The sequence below is a fragment of the Halichoerus grypus genome, chromosome 3, assembly GCF_964656455.1.
Source record: "Halichoerus grypus chromosome 3, mHalGry1.hap1.1, whole genome shotgun sequence".
NCBI classification, from domain to species: domain Eukaryota; kingdom Metazoa; phylum Chordata; class Mammalia; order Carnivora; family Phocidae; genus Halichoerus; species Halichoerus grypus.
In genome coordinates this window covers 41,918,384-41,937,862 of record NC_135714.1, presented here as the reverse complement: position 1 = coordinate 41,937,862, position 19,479 = coordinate 41,918,384, and the positions used below count along the sequence as shown (strand labels likewise).

Below are 19,479 nucleotides of genomic sequence, written 5' to 3'. Positions count from 1 at the left end.
AAAAAAAAAAAAAAAGAAGAAAGAAAAAGAGCCTCACTATACACAGAACACTAGAAAAGAGGATGGATAGATACTGAATTAAAATGTCCAAGCCTCTATATTCATCAACTATTGCTAGAGGATGAACCACTTCAAAACCCAGTGACTAAAACAACAATCCTTTATTATTTCTCATAATCCTCAGAGGTTGGCTGAGCTATTCCTCTGCAGCTTTTGTCTGGGATAGCCTCAATCATGTGTCTGGGAGTTGGTGCCGGCTATTGGCAAGAGCCTCTTCTTTTCCCAAGAACTCTCGTTCACCAGCAGGCTGGCCTGAGGTCCTTTGCCGCATGGTCATCTCAAGGTTCCAAGAGAGCAAGAGGGGAAACTGCAAAGCCTCTCCATGCCTAGGCTCTGGAACTCCCATAGAGTCCGGGGCCAGCCCAGACAGGTTCACAAGGGTGGAGAAGTGGTCCCTACTTCGTGTTGGGAGAAGCATATCACACGGCACAGCTTCAGTTAACTACCGCTGAATTTAAAAAAATATTAATAATAGCTTAAAACAATGATTTTTAAATTTCTCCATAATTCATTGGAGGCCATCATCATAGTAATCTTACCACAACCTATTTGTCACTCTTTAAATTGTGGCCTTTTCTCTATAGTGGCCTGTTGATCCCTCCTGTTTCTACAGTTAATCAATTTGAAATGTCATGACAAAACTAGGGTCGGTGATTTGAGGAAAAAGGAGAACTCCATTTCTGTCTCACTCTCAGAGTCCAGAACAGATGAATGAATTTAGGAATGGCTCCCAAAGTCAACTTGGGATAAGATGAAGAGAGTACAAGTTTTAGTAGAGAAAAGGAGCCAGAATCTGAGGCGGGGCCACACCCCTAGAGTCCTCCCTGCACCTGGAGCTTCCTTTGAAGTGAAGGAAATTGCTCCACCACAAGGAGGCTGAAGGAGGCAGACAGATGTGAGCGTGGAATGTAAAACTAGTAAACATTCTATAAACACAAGGAGACGAGGGACTCATTAGCAGTAAACAATGTGAGCTGACTAAAGGTATCTCAAGTTAGTTCTTGGCTTCTTGTATCTTGCTTCATATTGGATCCTGAGGAAGTTCACAATTTAGACAAGTCTATAATTCTAAGATGTATGATCTAAAGAAGTCATTTTCCCAGGTACCCATGGTGGAACCTTTCACCTTCTGCCCAGAATCATGTGATCCACTTTACTTAGAAAGGTTAACCTGGAAGTCAAGAAGGGAAGTATGGACAAGAAGGAATAGAGTAGAAACACCAAAGGATATTCATTTCTAGAAGATTGTTGGAGACATTCTGAGACGAAATACCATGTGATAGTAGGGGAAGTCTTAGAATTAAATATGGGAATCCCAGAATCAGAAACTCTTGCCTGGAGAATGTGTTGGCACAGGAATACAAATGGAAGAGCAAAGTTTCCTGGATAGGAAGAAGTTAACAGTGAAGCAGAGTCCCTCAAACTGGCCAGGTGAGGTCTTTATGTCTGAACAGCACACATGCATACATTTTCACAAATGCATGTATGTGATTCAGTTCAAGTATAGGTACAAGTGTGTGGTCCTGTGTGGGTGGTCTTTCTGTTTTCTCCTTGTTGGCTTGACTCCTCCTTTTCTCTTCCACACATACTAATTCCCAACCCACCCACCTACCCAGATAACCCATATTAATAGTCTAATATGTATCTTTCCTATTTTTACCAATGGCTGTATAATAATATACCCATGTACACACACACATACAAGTGCTTTCTGATCATTATTTTACAAAAATAGAACCATAGTACACATAGTACACATTTTTCCCCTGCATTGTGCTTTACTCCATCAACAACACCTTCTGAAGTTCTTCCTGTCACCAGCACAGCTCTGAATCATTCTTCTTAATGGCTACATGGTTCCATCATATGGATATTCCGTAGTTTATTCCCCTATTCCTAGAAACACATTGTAGCTTTTACAAATAATTTGCAAAAAAAAAAAAAACTCACCCTCCAAAAAACATCTTTATATGAACCCTTTTGTTCTGGTGACTTCGTTTCTCCTTGAGAAGTTCTCAGGAAAAGGACGGCTGGCCTGAAGAGTATATGTATTTTAAATTTTAATACATATCACCATACTGCTTCCCCAAAGGCTATAACATTTTTTTAAGTACTTTTTTAAGAGGGGGTGGACAGAGGGGCAGAGGGAGAGGGAGAGAAAGAATCTCAAGCAGGCTCCATGCCCAGCGCAGAGCCCAACGGAGGGCTCAAAACCACAACCCCGAGATCATGACCTGAGCTGAAATCAAGAGTAGGATGCTTAACTGACTGAGCCACCCAGGCGTCCCAGCTATAACATTTCTCACTCTATTCACACTGCATGAAATACTCCCTTTCCTACAGCCCTGCCAGTGATACGTGTTACATATCTTTTAAACTTAAGACAATCTGACATCTCATTGTTAGTTTAGTTTGCAATCCCTTCCCTTGTGATGAATTAGAGAATATTTGCATGTTTTTCGGCATTTGGATTTGCTTTTCTGTGTATTACCCATTCATATTCTTTACCCATTTTCCTATTGGCTTGTTCTTGTTTCTCTTGTCAAATTATAATCTTTGTATATTATAAAAATTAAAAATATTATCTGCATTATATATATTTCTGCAAATCTGTCACAGTCAATGGTATTTTTATACTTTTGCCTTAAAAATTATAATTATTATAGTTAAATACATCTATTTTTTCTCTTGCAGCTTTTGACTTCTCAGTTTTTATCAGAAAAGTTTCCCTGCACAATATAGTATGTATGGTCTACTAGATTTTCTTGCAAGAGTTTTGCTTTATCTTTATATTTTCATTCATATTTTTGTACTATATCCTTGGATGTGCCATAAAATTGGGATCCAATAAGTTTCTGGTTTGAATATAATGGCTTCATAGAGGGTTTGAATAATTGGTGAGGAAGTCCCCTGCCCCATCTCTATTTTTCCAAAATGACTTGTCTTGTCTTTGGTATTTATTTTTCTCTAGAAACTTTAGGATCACTTTACCCAATTACCAAAAACAAACACAAAAAATACCCACATTGTTGAAATTTGGGGGATTTTTTATGGCATTGAGTCTTCTCATCCAAGAATTTGGTACATCTTTCCATTCTTCATTTCTCCTTTTACATATTTTAGTATGACCTTGTTGTTTATTATTATTTTTTTGTTATATCTATTTCTAAATATTTCACAAGGGTTTCTTTTTCACTGTTTTAAATGGATTTCTTCCATTCCTATTCTTATTGCCAGAGTAAAGAAAAGCTACTGATGTTTTGTTTTGTTTTGTTTTGTTTTTTGTAGTTTTAGATCAATCTACTTTACCAAATTCTCTTCTTAATTCTGGGAGATTTTTACTAGATTCCTTTGGGTTTTCTAGGTTTACAATCATGTCATCTGCAAAAAAAAAAAAAAAAAAAAAAATAGTTTTTCCTTTTCTTTTCCAGTGTTTTTTCCAGTTTTAAAATTTGTTGCCATAAAGTTTCATATTATATTCTCTTTTAATACTTTTAGTCATTTTAATCTGTTCTTTCTACTTCCTGAACTTTTATAATTTTGCTTTTTCTTCTTTTTAAAAATCAGCTTATTTAGTAAATGTATACATTTTTAATATAACAAGATTTTGAAATTATTTACATATTCTACTTTTTTCTTTCTACTTCATTAATTTAAGATTTTAACTTTATTAATCACTTTCATTTTTTTGATAATTTCTTAGAATGTGGTTTTAGTTTCTTTATTTCTCATCTTCATTCTTTCATAAGGACATTTGACTATAGAATTTTTGATATAATCTTCTAGAGCCTTAGAGTATATTATGAAGTTCCCCTTTTTGTAATTTCCAAGATTGTCAGTGATTTCCCTTTGATTTCTTCTTTGAGCCAAATGTCATCTAAGTATTTCTTAATTTCCAAGTAGTCAAGTTTTTGGTCATTTTTAAATATTTTCTTTCTTATTTAGTGAATTAGGATCAGACACATAACCTTTTTACTCTTTGAATTTGCTGAAGTTTTCTTTGTAGCAAGGTTTAAGTGTTTATAAATGTTTCACAGACATATGAAAATTTTCTGTATTAGGAATGTAAGGTTTTGCCCAATGATGGTGTTGGGAGGCAACATGGCATAGAGTTTGAAAGCAAAGACTTTAGAGAATATATGTCTACTTCCAAATTTTCAATTTACAATATGACTGTGAGCACATCTGAATGGTAATGGTGTCTACTTCATAGAGTTCTTATGAGGATTACATTATTTAATATTCATAAAGTATTTAGAATAGAAATTAGCACATAGCAAATGCTATATAACTTGTTGTTATATAAATAAAAATAATTAATCAATTCATCTATTTCCTTACTGCTTTCTTTCTGCAGAATTGTCCAATACAGTAAAAAGAGATATATCAAGTTAATATAAATTCTTTGGTGCTTTTGAGGATGGCTTGTGGGTTAAAACATTATTCTGGTGCTATTTTCTTTTTAATTAAATTTTAAATTATTAAAGTGATAAGTTTTAAAATACTTCCTTAGCTTTTTTAAATTGTATATATTCTTTAAAAATTTTTTTTTAATTTTTAAAGATTTTATTTATTTATTTATTTGAGAGGGAGCAAGCAAGGCGGGGTGGGGGGGCACGCGGGGATGGGCAGAGGGAAAGAGAATCTGAAGCAGACTCAGCACTGAGCCTGGAGCCCAACACAGGGCTCGATCCCAGGACCCTGAGATCATGACCTGAGCCAAAACCAATGGTTGGACACTTAACCAACTGAGCCACCCAGGTGCCCCTAACTGTATACTTTCAATGTTCATCTTACATTTTGGATTTTTCTTATTCTCACTACTTATTTTTTTTTACACTTGACCACATTTAAATAAAAATTTTACCCTTTTATAAACTTGGTCCCAATCTCATTCTTCCTTAACTAAGTTGTCTTTTCCCCCAGATAACACAAAAATAACCATTCTTATTATACTTTAGAATGCTAAATTTTCTTCAGGGTAGTTTGGGCAAGATAAAATAACCTGTGAAATCAGATTGGATTAGAGGTGTGTGTGCTCCAAAAATTGTGTTAAGTGTACTGACTTCCACAGTCCATTTATTTTTGCCATATCCTGTGCCTCTCTTTTTTTTTTTATGTGTAAATCCAAGTTTCTGTCTCATATTCCTTCTGCCTAAAGAAATTCCTTTAAGAGTTCTTGTAGTTCCTGTCTGTTGGTAACGAATGCTTTCAATCTTTGATTATCTGAAAAAGTCTTAATTTCCTTCATTTGAAAGGCTTTTCACTGAGTATAAAAATTTGTGTTTACAGTATTTCCTTTTCAGTATTTGAAAAGTGTTCCTCCATACCCTTTGGCTTTCATAGTTTCTGTTGAGAAGTCTGCTGTCTTTCTCATCTTCCTTCCACAGATCTGAACCATTAGGAAGGCTTTCTCTCATCTTCTACCCTACCCCAATCTTTTTCATGAGCACCTGGTGTGGTCTGTGGAGAAGAGCCTGTGACTGAATGTGAATTCTCCTTTTATCTGCTGCTCCCAGGATTTCTATGCTTTCATGATAGCCCCAACTTGACTTTAGAAATCTTTACAAATTTTAGCAGGAGGTTTCTTACCTGCTTTTATGGAAAATCTGTCTTACTTTTATGCTCTGCTTCACATTAGCTAGTACTCATACTGTATTTCTCCTTGGAGATGCCTATTTTTCCTTAGATTTCAGGCTAGTTGGTTGCCCTACAACCTCAGCTCTTTAATGGACCCCAGAAAAGTTATAATTGTGTAGATTATTCAGCTTTTTCTTTTCCTTAGGGTGTGAGTGATGCTCTTTCCAGATTTTAACATGTTAAGAGAAATCCATTTACTGAAATTTTAAGTTTAATTGACAAATATTATTATTTAATCTATAAATCTAGCAAAAAAATGCAGTTCCTTTTTATGGCATTTTATAACTTGATTTATTAAATTTCCTTAAAATCTTTAACTGCACTGTAAGTTATATGATATAAAAATAATATATTAAATTTTCTTCTTAGTTATTCCAACTATCTGTTGAAGTGGATTGTATTTTCCAAAATGGCTACCATACCACAATTCCCATCCCATATGCTTTCAGTGTGAGCTGAAAATGCTATTTTCAGCTAAAATAGCTATGCTATTCTCCATAGAGAGTTAGAAACTATTTTTCCATCCCTTTAAATTTTGGGTGGGCCTCATGACTCCTTCTACCACTAGAATATGGGAGGAGTTATGCTAATCCAGTTCTGGGCATAGCCCTTAACTCTTTTCAGTTTCCACTTCACTAGGTTAATGGGGACTCCCAAGTCTTGCAGTGATTTTATAATCCAGGTTCCCTGGATTCTCCCTTAACACTCTGATGAGTAATGCAAACCAACCAGGGGTTGTGAGGAGGGAGAAGTTATTTTAGCATTTGTTTACAGTCAACTCACCTTTTTTGTTATTTGGTTCTATTCTCAATTATGTTAATATTCTTTCAACAACTCTTAATAGATCATTAATTTACCTCTCATTAATTTTGCATATCTCTTTTGGTCTGATTTTGTGGCCACAATTCCAAAGTCATTCTGGTGCCATCCTGAAGTTACCCAGCAGAATTGTATTCTTTTAAAAATCAAGTTGTTGTTCTATTTCTAATAGTGTTTGTTTTATATAGTTAGATGTCTGATATTTGATGCATACTTTGGTGTTTAATGCAAACTAGCCTAGGACTGTGATATCCTCTTAATAGAAAGTGTCTTTTATCATGATGGAATGTCTTTTTTTTTTTTTTTTTTTTTGCCTTGCTTAATGATTTTAAATTTCAATTCCTTTTTTGCTCATGTTAGTATCCTATTTCTGACCTTTTCATCTCTGCATTCACCTCTTCCTGCCCTTATTTCATCACATTAATAGCATTTAGTTGAATTTTGTGTTTGAAAGCCTTTGCTATTTACTTATTCAGCAAATATCTATTGAGCACCTTACTATGGCCTAGACTCTGTTCTAGACATTGGTGTAAAAAACAAAGGTCCCCACCCTCAAGAAAGTCTATGGGAGCAGACAGGCAATAAACAATATGCATAATAAATAAGCAATTAACAAAGCATTTTGGAAGTCCTAAATGCCATGGAATAAAATAAGAGAGCAGAGTATGTAGGATTGGGAGTGCAACAGGGAGGTTTGTAACTGTAAATAGAGTGGTCAGGATAGGTCTTGTTGAGAAGGTAACATTTGAGTAAAAATTAAAGGAAGGAAGGAGCCGGCCATGTGGACATCTGGAGGAAGAGTATTCCAGGCAGAAAGAATAGCCATTATCAAGTTGTAAGACAGAGATATGCTTGGCATGTGCAAGGGAAAGCAAGGAAGCCAGTGTGGAGAGTAGGGTAAAAGGGGAAAGTAGTAGATTAAGACTGAGAATCATCATGGATCAGGCAATAAGGACATCACTGGTAACTTGGCTGAGTATGCAGTTTTGAAGAAATGGGAAGGAAATACCATGTTCTTCATTTTTCACAATGGTAGACATACTTCATTCTATTTCTTCTTTCTAATTTGCTTATTGTGGATTTGATTTTTTAAACTTTTTCTTTTTCCTAATTTTCAAAAGTTTGACCATTCTCGGATGCAGGATATCTCCAGTCTGAATTTCTTGTATTTTCTGGTCACTAGCCTAATCTCATTTCTGTCTTTGCTTGCCAGAAGAAGAGAGGGAATTTTGGCCATTCTTTGGGCCACTGTGGCAGTCTGGGCAGGAAACAAGTGTCATGGTCATATCAGGTCATCAAAAACAGCTTCCTAAAGGGGCTATTCCAAAGGTGAGCACAGGGATAGTGCAGTAGTCAGTGCTAGTAAGAGTGTGTGTTTTAGTGGGAGGGTGGAGCCATTACCACATAGGAGAATAGAAGCAATGACTAGAACCCTGAGAGAGAGTTTGTGCCCTATGTTGGAAAATTAGCCACTTCATTAATCTGGAAGGGGATTTTATTTTTATTTTTATTTTAAATATTTATTTACTTATTTTTTAGAGAGAGAGAGTGGGGTGGGAGGGCCAGAGGGAGATGGAGAGAGAGAATCTCAAGCAGACACCCTGCTGAGCATGGAGCCTCACGTGGGGCTTGATCTCACAACCCCGAGATCATGACCTGAGCCAAAATCAAGAGTCAGATGCTTAACCAACTGAGCTACCCAGGTGCCCACTGGAAGAGAAGTTTAAATGAACACAAGATAACATGTCACTTCCCCTGGAATTCTATATATTCATAGTATCATCTTTTCCCATTTCCTGTCCTTGCATCACTCTTTTCTTGGAAGGGGTGACTACAACCTGCCATCCCCACCTAAGACGTTCAACCCCATCCCAGACATGAGCACAAATCCTTAGTCTAGGAGAATTCACTTTCTAGTTCATTATATGAAAGACAAGTTACTCTGTCCCAGACTTTGGACTGATATTCATAATTCACTTTTGGTTACAAAAAAACAAACAAATCCAGCTAGTGTAAGTGTATTCCAGATATCAGGTGTTCTTTGGAGATCTAGTTAAACTTGGTCTGAACCCCAATACTACTGCCCGTGAGAATTCAGTCCTTATGAATCTCTGTGAGTTCCTGGGTCACTTTCTCTTGCTTCTTCCTGCCTTCACACTCCCATATTGGCATTGGCTCTGCTAGTTCTGCCTCTTGTCTACCAGGCTTTTAAGTCTAGAAATTTCACCAGTTTTCCCTCATTAGTTCAGTATTTTGTGAGTGTAAAAACTTTGATGACCGGTTACTTTTCATGGTCTCAGTTCATTTTTTCTTCAAACATTTTCCTATTTAAGGAGGGGATACAGTGCTTATGATAAAAGAATAAATAAGGAGTGCACCAGCTTTAGTTGCAAGTATATTTTTAGTGGGGCAATGGGAAAAGAAAAATATACATTCTTTCCCAGGAAGAATAGAACAAAAACCAGCAGCTCATTGACAACTTTGAATGGACGTACCATCAGTTTGATAAACCGCCCTCCAACAAATTTACAGAACAACAAATGAATTTTGGCAGTTCCCTTTGTTTCTGCACCACCACCATCTATAAGAATTGTTAATACGTATGATAGCCCTATGTTGCAATGAGAAGGCCATCAGAAATAAATTTTCCATTTGTGAAACCATTGCCAAATACTCCAGGCAGTATGATAGCCCATGTAACTGGAGGTCATTTAAAAAATATTAAAAATCAGTACAGCACAGACATCAACCAATAATAGACCAGACCAGTCAGACAAGGTCTTAGGAGTAAATACCTGGTACAGCCGTATGGTGGACACCAGCTGAATATCTACCTTACCTATAACCCAATAGCAACTTTGCTAATTCACATCATTTTGTGCCCAAATATTTCTTTTCTCTTTCCCTTTCCAAACTGAACTTTGTTCATCATGCGTTCATTCAACAAAGATATTATTATACTTCTTTGGGTGCTCTCCCACTCTTTCTCCAGCTCCTGTCCCATTGTCGCCCACATAGGTATTATCCCTAATAAAGTCTTTGCATGTTTCATCATATCTTGGCATCTGTTTCTCCCAGGACCCAGAAAAATTCCCTAATGGCTGTATCAAGATCACAGACAGCAGAGCTCACTAGTTACATTTAGATTTATCCCTGGATCACTGCAGAGGTTAATTTCATTTCTATTACTTTTGGCATGTACATTAGCAGACCCTGGTTTTTATTTCTCATTCTATCCCTCTTTCCATTGACCATTGACTTCCTGATGAGGATCCACTTTTGCTTTTCTATGAAATCTCATGTGATCATTTCCAGGGGAGGACAATGGTACTAATAGAAGTCAGCCATTTAAGCAAGGGTAAAGAGTGTAAGTGGTGTACAGATGCTATAGAATGGGGAGATTTCTGGGAGAGGGGATGAGGTAAAGGGAGAAATAATGGTACTCAGTTTAGAGAGTTTGGCTTTGAGATGACTGACATTTGGGACTGACCTGTTGGCGACCCCTGGCATGTGGTTCCTGGTTCCTTAATCCTGGAGAGGATACCTTGCTACCTTGAAATGGGTTGAAGGTTGACCAGGAACATCACAGATCTTCTTCCAACTTCAAGTTCAAATGAGTTGGTGCATGCAGCAGGTCCTAGGGGCAGAGATGAGGAAGGGACATCCTAGCACCACTGCTGTCCCTCTGCCAAAACTTTACAGCTACATGACATTGAAGAATGAGCATCTCACAGTATACATGGCTTGCTGCCACACTCACACTGTAGTCACAGCTGCAAGTTTAGTGGGTGACAGAACATGAACAGTGTTGATCCAGGTGCAGCCAAATCATCTAGAAGGACTGGCCACCTTGGGGAGACACCTTAGTGAGAGTCACCTAACCTGGGGGTGTGAGTGTGCCTATGGCAGGACATGTCAAAGCTGTACTTCCAGTCCACCTCCTGGGGCAATTCAGAGAAAGTGGGATTGGACTGGAAGGGTGGCCTCTCCTCTTGCCAAATGGACCGCACCACTTCAGGGGGACAACCTGAACCAGAAGAACCAGCCTGGCCACCCTGAGCTGATGGCTGGCACTGATATTGACAAAGCATCAAATTAAGACAGTACAAACAAGGAACTTGGAAATCTAGAGCCTCTATTACCCAGACCAGTTAATAACACTTCTCTTGGCTCTTAACTCTCCATAAATGCTGAACTGGGCTGAATGGATTTAAATGCAAAATGCAGACCTCTTCTCAGACATTTTTACATCCCAAGGGGAATGATTTCCTGCTCTCTTACCTTGCCCCTCAGCTGCAGTTGAAGTCAACATTTCCACCTCAGGATTAGTTGAGCTACTCAGTAATGGGGGACTCCATGAAGGGTCTATGATGATAACAACCCCACGGTCTCATAATTGGCAAAGGACAGTAGGATAAAGTATTCATTACTCTGTGATTATCTGAACTTTGGACTGGAAGTACATCTTCCACGCTGACTTTGGGAGGAGATGGCTGCTCCTGGGGCAGAGTTCCCAGAACTATACATGGGGAAGCCCGCCCTCCACATCATCCAAACCCAGGTCCACTGCTCCACTTCACTGTGGCTTCATGACCACCAAGAAGTCTACCCTTGTTTACTCCAGGCACCTTGTCATGGAGGAGTGACAGGTAGCCATGGAATTCAGCTCTAAGAAAGGCCTGAAAAGACACCCACCCATGTTCATCATCCAAGTTGTAAAGGAGCATCTTCACCTCCTCATGATTCGAGAAAAGTCAAATGAACTTTCCCTTGCTGAGACTCTGTTAGTCAGAATCTGACCAAGACACTGTCTCCTCATTAATGGTGAGTGGTCTTCATGATATTCTTTCTTACATTCTTTGACTTAGGAGAACTAAAGGACAGGCTTCTTGACGCTGATCCCCATTTTTGAGGACCTGTCCTTTCTTGGACGGAAGTGAAAGTTCATTAAAAAGAAAACACTTCCCCCACTGAGAAAGTTGGCTTCCTCTGTGCTTATCATACCTGAGGAGGCCAGCAACATGACTCCCCTCTTGATTTTGCCATTTCCACTCCATCCCACTGGGACATTTTGTGTGTATCTGTAAGTCACTTTATGTTATTAGTTATTATGAATTCTCAACTCCCTCAGGAAAAAGTTTGAAGAGGTCAGGCTCTTGGGCCTTGATTTTATAAGACAGCAGAAACGACAGCAAATATATTGGAGGGTTATGGTGAGGAAATGGTAATTTGTTCTCCACTGAGGACTGATGGCACAGAAAATGGAATTAAAAAGGAATTAAATTACACCAGAGGCTTAAAAACTTATGAGGTTTGAGGTGGGGATCTTTAAGAATGGTTTACTGAAGTAGACCAACTCCACCTTCAAGGAATTTCAATTCTACAGATGTAAATATCTACAGATGTTTCTGTCACCTGCAGAGAACGGGTCTTTTTTCAGATTCTTCCCAAGGTGCCAGCCCTTCTGACGGTGGTCATGAAACTCTGAGACCACATGCGAGAAGTAATTAGTCTTTCTACCCTCTCAGAGAACCCACCCCTACAATGTGAAGACTGTAAAGCTGTAAGAGGCCACAGATTCCCTGGGGTGACACACTTAGATTCTAGAAGCAGGTTAGGATCCTGGACCCCCTGTGTAGCAAAGGACCAGGATGAGGCTGTGTGGGCACCCAGGAAGATGAGGAGCCCTAAAATCAAGAGGAACTACCCTCCAATATTGGCTCTGCCATTTACTAGCTGGGCAAACTCGGGCAAGTACTTTTTAACAACTTGGAGCCTTTAAACAAGAAGAAACAAACCCATCCCCTCCTTCATGCAATTGCACCTGTGCCACTCCTCTATTATGGCAATTCCACCTTTGATTGTTTAATCATTGGTCTTAAACTCTACTTGTCCTTTGACTATGAGTTCCTGAAAATAGATTCTACTTATCCTTGACATGGACTTGCATATTAGTGGTGTTTAATAAATTTGTTGAATAAGCGAGTGAAAGACTGAATGAGTGAATAATGAATGTCTAGATTGTAGCATTACTGTAACACTTCAATGGGATAAAATCAGCTCCCTTCCCCAAGCCAACAGGCCTAGACTGCTGGGGGAAGGAAGGGGAACCTCGAGATTTAGCTTGATGTGAGTTTCTCCATCCCCTCCACCTCCCCTTGTCTTACACTCATCTTTAGTTCTTTTAACTAATATTAATCACAGGCATTGGGCTAAGTTCCTTCCTGGCACTTCATTCAGGCTGAGTCCTGAGGGTCTATGAAAAGCTGTGTTCCCTACCTGTCTGTCTAGGGAGGAGATGGTCTTTTAAAAGTGGCAATCCGTGAAATACTTGCTGAAGTAGAGTGTGTGGCAAGTACGAGGCAGGCAAACCTCGGGGAGGTCACAGAAGGTTCTGTGAAGGAGTGGACATTTGAGCTGAGCCCTACAGGTGGAGGAGGATTCTCCCAGGCTGAGGGAGGAGTCGTACCTGAGTCTCAGGTCTGCCTGTAATCAGCTGGGCATGTCAGACAAGTTACATCACCTCTCAGAGACTCAGTTTCTTCATCTGTTAAGTAGAGTTAGTTCCAGGGATGTTTGCCAGGATCCCATACGAGAACACAGATAAGGTGCATACCGTCAATCCGGGCAATGGTAAATGCACAATAAATGTTAGGGGGGAATCACATGGGTAAAAGCCCGGAAGAGAGAAAGGCTGATTACTATGGGAACCACAAACAGTCAGGTTTTGGGGGTATCTAAGGAGAACCGTGGTAGAGTGCCTCTTTCCCATCTGGGTTTGGGATAATTTGAGAAAAATTCAGAAGAGTAATTATGGAGGCAAAGATACCACCTTTTAAATGGTAATGGCTAAATTGAACACCACCACCTGGAAAAAGGGAAAACAGAGCTTGAAGACCCGGGACGGGGCAGACCTGGGAGTGGCAGTTTCTCAAATGGAAGAATGCCCAGAAAAGACTCGGAGCATGGCACAGCACAGGGAAAGTCTGGCTCACTCCCAAGACAGGAAAGGGAGGAGCAAAACCGAGCTTACCTGGTTGTTCTTTCCCATTTTTCCAGTCAGGGACTCCCAGAGGCGGACTGAGTAAAGTGTGGAGTTGGTCAGGGTTTGCTTTGGAAACCACTTTCCTGCGGCATTGGGGGTGTGAGGCAGTGCTCCTCTCTGACACAGGGTGACTCGGGCACCCCAGGTCTGGAAAGTGGATGGTGTTCTGTGGATGGGAAAGATAAGATGTTGACGAGTTTTGATAGGCAGGCAGGGGACAGATCATGAAAAGCCTAGAGGACCAGGCAAGGAGAATGAACTGAAGGTGGGGTGACCACCGAGAGGGAAGGAAGAGACACTAACCAGGAGTGCCGAGGAGAGTGACGAGTACTGCAGGTGCTGTAGGACATCCCTGAATAGTGGCACCAGTCTTCAGGCTTATGGGAAGAGAGAAGGCTAACACAACGGTCCCCCCAGGTCACTAGGAAGTTGAAGATGCTGGCAAGGAAGTGGAATCTGGGCCAGATAAGCTGGAAGTGAAAACAGTATGGAACAGATATTCTCGGGCAGCCTCCAGGCACCAGAGATCACAGTCAATGCAGAGAAGAAGGCAAAATTTGGGGAAGGGAGAGGAAAAACCTGAATGGTTGAGAATACAGCAGAGAATGGTGTTCTCAGATATTTTGAAATGGAAGATTTGATGGTGATAAGAAGATTCAAGGGGTAGCCCTAAGAACTGGCAGCTTAGGGGCACCTGGGTGGCTCAGATGGTTAAGCATCTGCCTTCGGTTCAGGTCATGATCTCCAGGTCCTGGGATCGAGCCCCACGTCAGGCTCCCTGCTCAGCAGGGAGTCTGCTTCTCCCTCTCCCTCTGCCCCTCCCCCTGCTCATGCTCTCTCTCTCTCTCTCTCTGTATCTCTCTGTCTCAAATAAATCAATAAAATCTTAAAAAAAAAAAAAAAAAGAACAAGCAGCTTAAGAGGAGCAGAGGTAAATGTCCTCATAGTTGAGGAGGTCGAGGATGCCAGAGGGGTCATCTACAAGGACATGGAAGCCCTTAGAATGAGGCCAAAGTTAACAAGGAAAAGAGATATTTTATATCTTTGATGTATGGCGTTGGGTCAATCATTATAGCTGTATATGAAGGAACCAATAAAGAAACAAAGACAGGACAACTTCCAAAATAGTGACAACCGTCACCAAAACATGCACTAACCCACCTGGTTTATGCAGGAGTGGAGTCATATAAACATAAAGATATTTATAGTCGTGGAATATAGGCCTTGTGATAATTATAGAGACCATGACAGTGAAGTCCTTCTGTGTATGCGTGCTAAAGCAGAGTGCGCTGGCCACAAATAAGTGCCAAGTTCACAAAATGGGTACCAAGTCCAATAACTGAAGTACTCCCTCTCCCCCCAAATAGCACACAAAGCAAAAAGTGTCTGCTCCTAAACTGTAGATCAATAGATTGTCCTAGAAGCTCATTTGCACACCAGGCAATATACAGGCTGTGAGTTTCTTGAGAGAACCAGAATCTCCTCTGCATACACAGAACCAGACGGCATCTATCATAGCAGCTGATAGTTGTGATTATTACTATTATTTTCCATAAATTCCCTTGTGGGATCTGCTGATTTGCATCATGCTAAGCACTTGTAATTAGCCAATGAAAGATTTGGGACTAAGCTAGTTAAAAAAAAATATATCTGAGGCCACGATGATGGAATGTATACAGCAATTCCATCTCATATGCTGAGTACTTTCAGCCAAAGTGGCTTTTTCTCGAGATGTGTTTATTAAAATCACATGGACTATGTTTTGTTGTGGCATTTAGTCATCTTAGACAACTCTACAAATATGCCATAAAAAAAAAAAAAGGAAGCAAACAGGGGCAAAGTAATTCTGACGAATCACGAGGCACGCTCTTAGCAATAAGTTCGTTGCCAGGAGGAATCCTTGAGAATGCCAACCTTCATTGTGTTGATCTAGAAGGAAAGAACTTTGAAAACAGACCTCCCTTCCCCCCTTAGATTTCCCTGTCAAGATACATGAAAGAATTCAAACTAATCAAAAAGCCCAAGTGAGCTGGCTGGTTAACTAGGACAGGCCCAACCTTGAGTTCAGAGAGATTTCTAATGCGTTCCACCTGTCCCTGCAGACAACCATGTTTACGGGATGTGACAACTGCAAAGGAGGCGTGCCTCTAAAGAGAATGATGATCATAAGGTAGCCGAAATGGCATCTCCTGGAAATTTTGCTCCACACTGAAAACATGGTCCCTCTTTTTTTTTTTTTTTTTAAAGATTTTATTTATTTGACAGAGAGAGACACAGCGAGAGAGGGAACACAAGCAGGGGGAGTGGGAGAGAGAGAAGCAGACTCCCCGCTGAGCAGGGAGCCGGATGCAGGGCTGGATCCCAGGACCCTGGGATCATAACCTGAGCCGAAGGCAGATGCTTAATGACTAAGCCACCCAGGTGCCCCAACATGGTCACTCTTTATTTTTTCTAGAGAAGTGTACTCTTGATCCCCTTTATCTATTTCACCCCCTGCCTCTCCCCACCACACACACACCATCCCTCTGGCAACCACCAGTTTGTTCGCTGTATTTAAGAGTCTATTTCTTGGTTGGTCTCTTAAAACATTGTCACTCTTAATAAATCACTCCATGCTCAAGATGTTGAATTTCTTTCTTCCTTTTTTTCCCCCCAGTTAAAAAAGCTGTTTATTCATCATGAGAGTAGTAGCCAGCAACACCGTGAAGACCTGAAGCAGTCAGCCCTTGAAGGTCTTTATAACCTGGTCCCACCTTACCCATCCAAACTTAGCATGCCATGGATCCTCTTTGCCTGCCTCCCCCTGCTCCCCCACCACCCGTTCCTCCCTGACACACACAGGTTGCGATCATCCCTGCCTCCATCTACACTTCCACCCTCTCTGGAACTATGTGCCCTTCCCACCATCTTGCCAATCCATCAAGGTCCCACATATTCTCCATGAAGTCTTCCCTGATGGCACCAGCCAACATTGCTCTTTTCCTTTTCTGATTATCCCTCCACCTTCTGTGAAACAAGGCATAGAAATTACACTGTCTTTGGACTTCCATCTTGAATATTCTGAGGTTATCTCTCAGCTAAAGGGCGCCATGGCCCTTCAGCAAGGACTAGTGACTCCCCTGTCTGGTATGGGGGGGGAGGGAAGAATGGAATAGTGTGCATTTAGCCAACCCAGTCTCAACCGTCCACCATGGCCATGGTTGGTACTGGAACTTAATTTTACATTGTCTCATATTATCCAACTGTAGGTAGTTCCATGTTCTTATGGCTGTCCCGATAAAATGTTCAGATTTTAAAGGAATACACTGTTGAAGTTATAGAGAGAAATAACAGCAAAAGATGTCACTGAAACTTATAACCAATCATTCTACAGGGGCCCCTCAAGTTGATCTTTCATTCCTGGTGTTGGTTTGACTTCCAAAAGATGATTTTAAGTGATGCATTCAGGATGTGTTTTCTCATAACCATATGCATAAATAATATGCATCTGTGTATATGTTCTATACATATATAATCTATGTATAAACCAGATTAATAATTCATTTGCAACTGAAGACACTCTTTCCCAGAAACTATACCCCCAGGGCGACCTCCACAAGATACTTCCTTCTGAATAAAGGATGGGTAAGAAGCTTCGTTAGTGTTCAAGAAGTTGCCTGGTGAGCATGAAATCAGAAACTCTCCTCCCCTTCTTTCCACTGGTTAAAACTGCTCTGGGCCTGTTGCTTGCTGGCTGGGCTGCCCTTAAGTAAGTTCTCAGTCTTCCTATGCCTTGGTTTTCCCAGCTTTAAATGCAAATAGTACCTAACCTATAGGAGTGTTGTAAAAAGTGCTTAGAACAGTAAGTAGCACCCACTAAGCACTTATTCAATGTCAGCTTTTTATGTTTATTACTTCTACCTTTTCACCAGTACTTTAGAAATATCATTTCCTTAACAATGCAAGAGCCCTAATGGAATAATGAAGCCCATATTGATTTTTTTTAACCTTTAGAGATTATTCTAAATCTTGGAGTACCAAGATGCACTTAGGATCTTAGGATGTCTGATTGTGTAAAATATATCTACCTTTTTCTTTTTCTCTTCACTTATACAACCACACCAAGGAGTGAATTCCACTCCTGCTTCAACTCTTGTTCTTAATTTTTATTCATCAGGCCATATATATACAGAAGGCCAAGTGTATATGAATACAGCAAGTGAAGCCCCATAGCCTGGAGGCCTTTGGATAAAGCTTTATGCACCATCACTTCTTACAAATTCTCCCCCTCCCCACCCCGCCACACACACACACAACTCCCCCACCAAAAAGACAAAAAAACAAAAACAAAACAAAAAGAATCTGTCTGTGATTCCATTCTCCCGGGACAGACTTGGAGGCCCTAGAAGAAGGTGAGGCATGATTGACACACGGGAAAGGCAGGTGGCCTCAAGACTGCTGGAGGCTCGACCTTCTAGATGATTCATCAGGTTGGTGGCTCGCCCTGCCCTTCTTCAGGGCCCAGGGGGACACCCTGTCCAAGTGAAGGAGAAGCCTTTGTTTTGCTGATGTTTCTCATTTGAGAATAAGCTGGGGGACTGGTACTTTTCCCGTATGGCCCACACGGAAAACGGTTTGCCTCTTCCTGTTGTTGTTAACACTAAAGAAGAGGCCACACCAACCTTAGTTTCTATGGGATAAAAACGTGAATGGGGATTTCTTTTTTTTTTAAGCTTTTCATTCTCTTCAAGGTGCACCCAGGTCCCAGGTGGGGAAGGTGGTGTAGAGCAGTCTGGGACAGCTGGGGGAGAGCAACCAGCTCTCCTCCTAGTGAAGTATCCAGAGCCCACCCTGCACCCCGTGCCCTTGACTAGAATTTCTCCTCCTCCCCTCCCTGGTCGTTTTACTGGCTGCACCCAAAGTTGAGGCCAAGAGAACAGAATCAAGACCTCCTTCCTTCCCTCTTCTCGCCCTCCCCCTCTCATTAATGCCTCTTCCTCCACCCCTCCTCCAAGATGCCAGCCTATCACCCACAGACCGACCAAAACCCGCTAAAGCAGTGCAATGTTAGAACGCGTGGAACAGAAGGGTTTCCAGCCTCAGGAGAAGAGGGTTACAGAATAGGGGGGGTGGGAGGGGGTGGGAATAGGAATTTCCACATTTTTTTTTTTCTTCAAGGGAAAAAAAAAAATGTCTCTCTGGGCGAGCAACCATCTCCTGGGAGGGAAAACCCACAATTTCCCCAGGTAGCACATTCCAGAGAATGAAGGAATCGTCGGGAGATGCTGGATGGGGACCACAGAAATACACCGCACTTAAATACAATGAAGGGAGTTGTTTACAATCGTCTGGAAGATGCCAAAGGGTTGAACAGTCAGTCATAAGCGCTCCCAGCTGGTTCTGTGGCGTTAATGTCTTTTCCTGCTGGAAGAGCTCAAGCAACACGGTGACTTGCCCAAGGTCACACAGCACGCTTGGGACAGAAACAATTCTGACTCCTTCTTCCTGCCTGTAACTCAGCAGACAAAGCCACCTTATTACTGCATGATCATTCAAATCTGAATCATTTAAATTGCTCCTAATTGCAGGCTTAGAGGGAACTGTCAAGTCCATGTGACTAACGACCGCGGTAGGAACGGCCAAAGTTTTCCAAACTCCTGAATATGGGATTAAAACACCGTCCTCCCCCTGGGGTGGGGGTAGGGGAAAAAGTGTTTGAAAGCTCGACCTTGAAACTGCCAACCAGTATCATATTTAGATTTTTTTTTTTTTAATGAATTTGAAGCGTCACCTCTGATTTTTAGTATCAGAACAGAGAAGCACTTGGGATTCAAAGGGATGCCATTCAGAACGGCATTCCAGGGGAACTCTCAAATATTTTCCAAGCAGTTGATCGATCTTCACACTCTTCTTTCTTACGCCCACCAAAACACTGT

General features: G+C 40.8%; 1 long non-coding RNA gene across 1 annotated transcript; it reads right to left on the bottom strand.

Moving 5' to 3' along the window:
- Nucleotides 1–382: 382 nt before the first annotated feature.
- Nucleotides 383–10,020, bottom strand: LOC144381250 (uncharacterized). The gene is made up of 3 exons (XR_013446138.1): nt 10,010–10,020; nt 2,011–2,095; nt 383–508 (listed from the first exon to the last, which is right to left on the bottom strand). It is a non-coding gene; the product is annotated as an uncharacterized LOC144381250 (long non-coding RNA).
- Between the last annotated feature and the right edge of the window lie 9,459 nt (nt 10,021–19,479).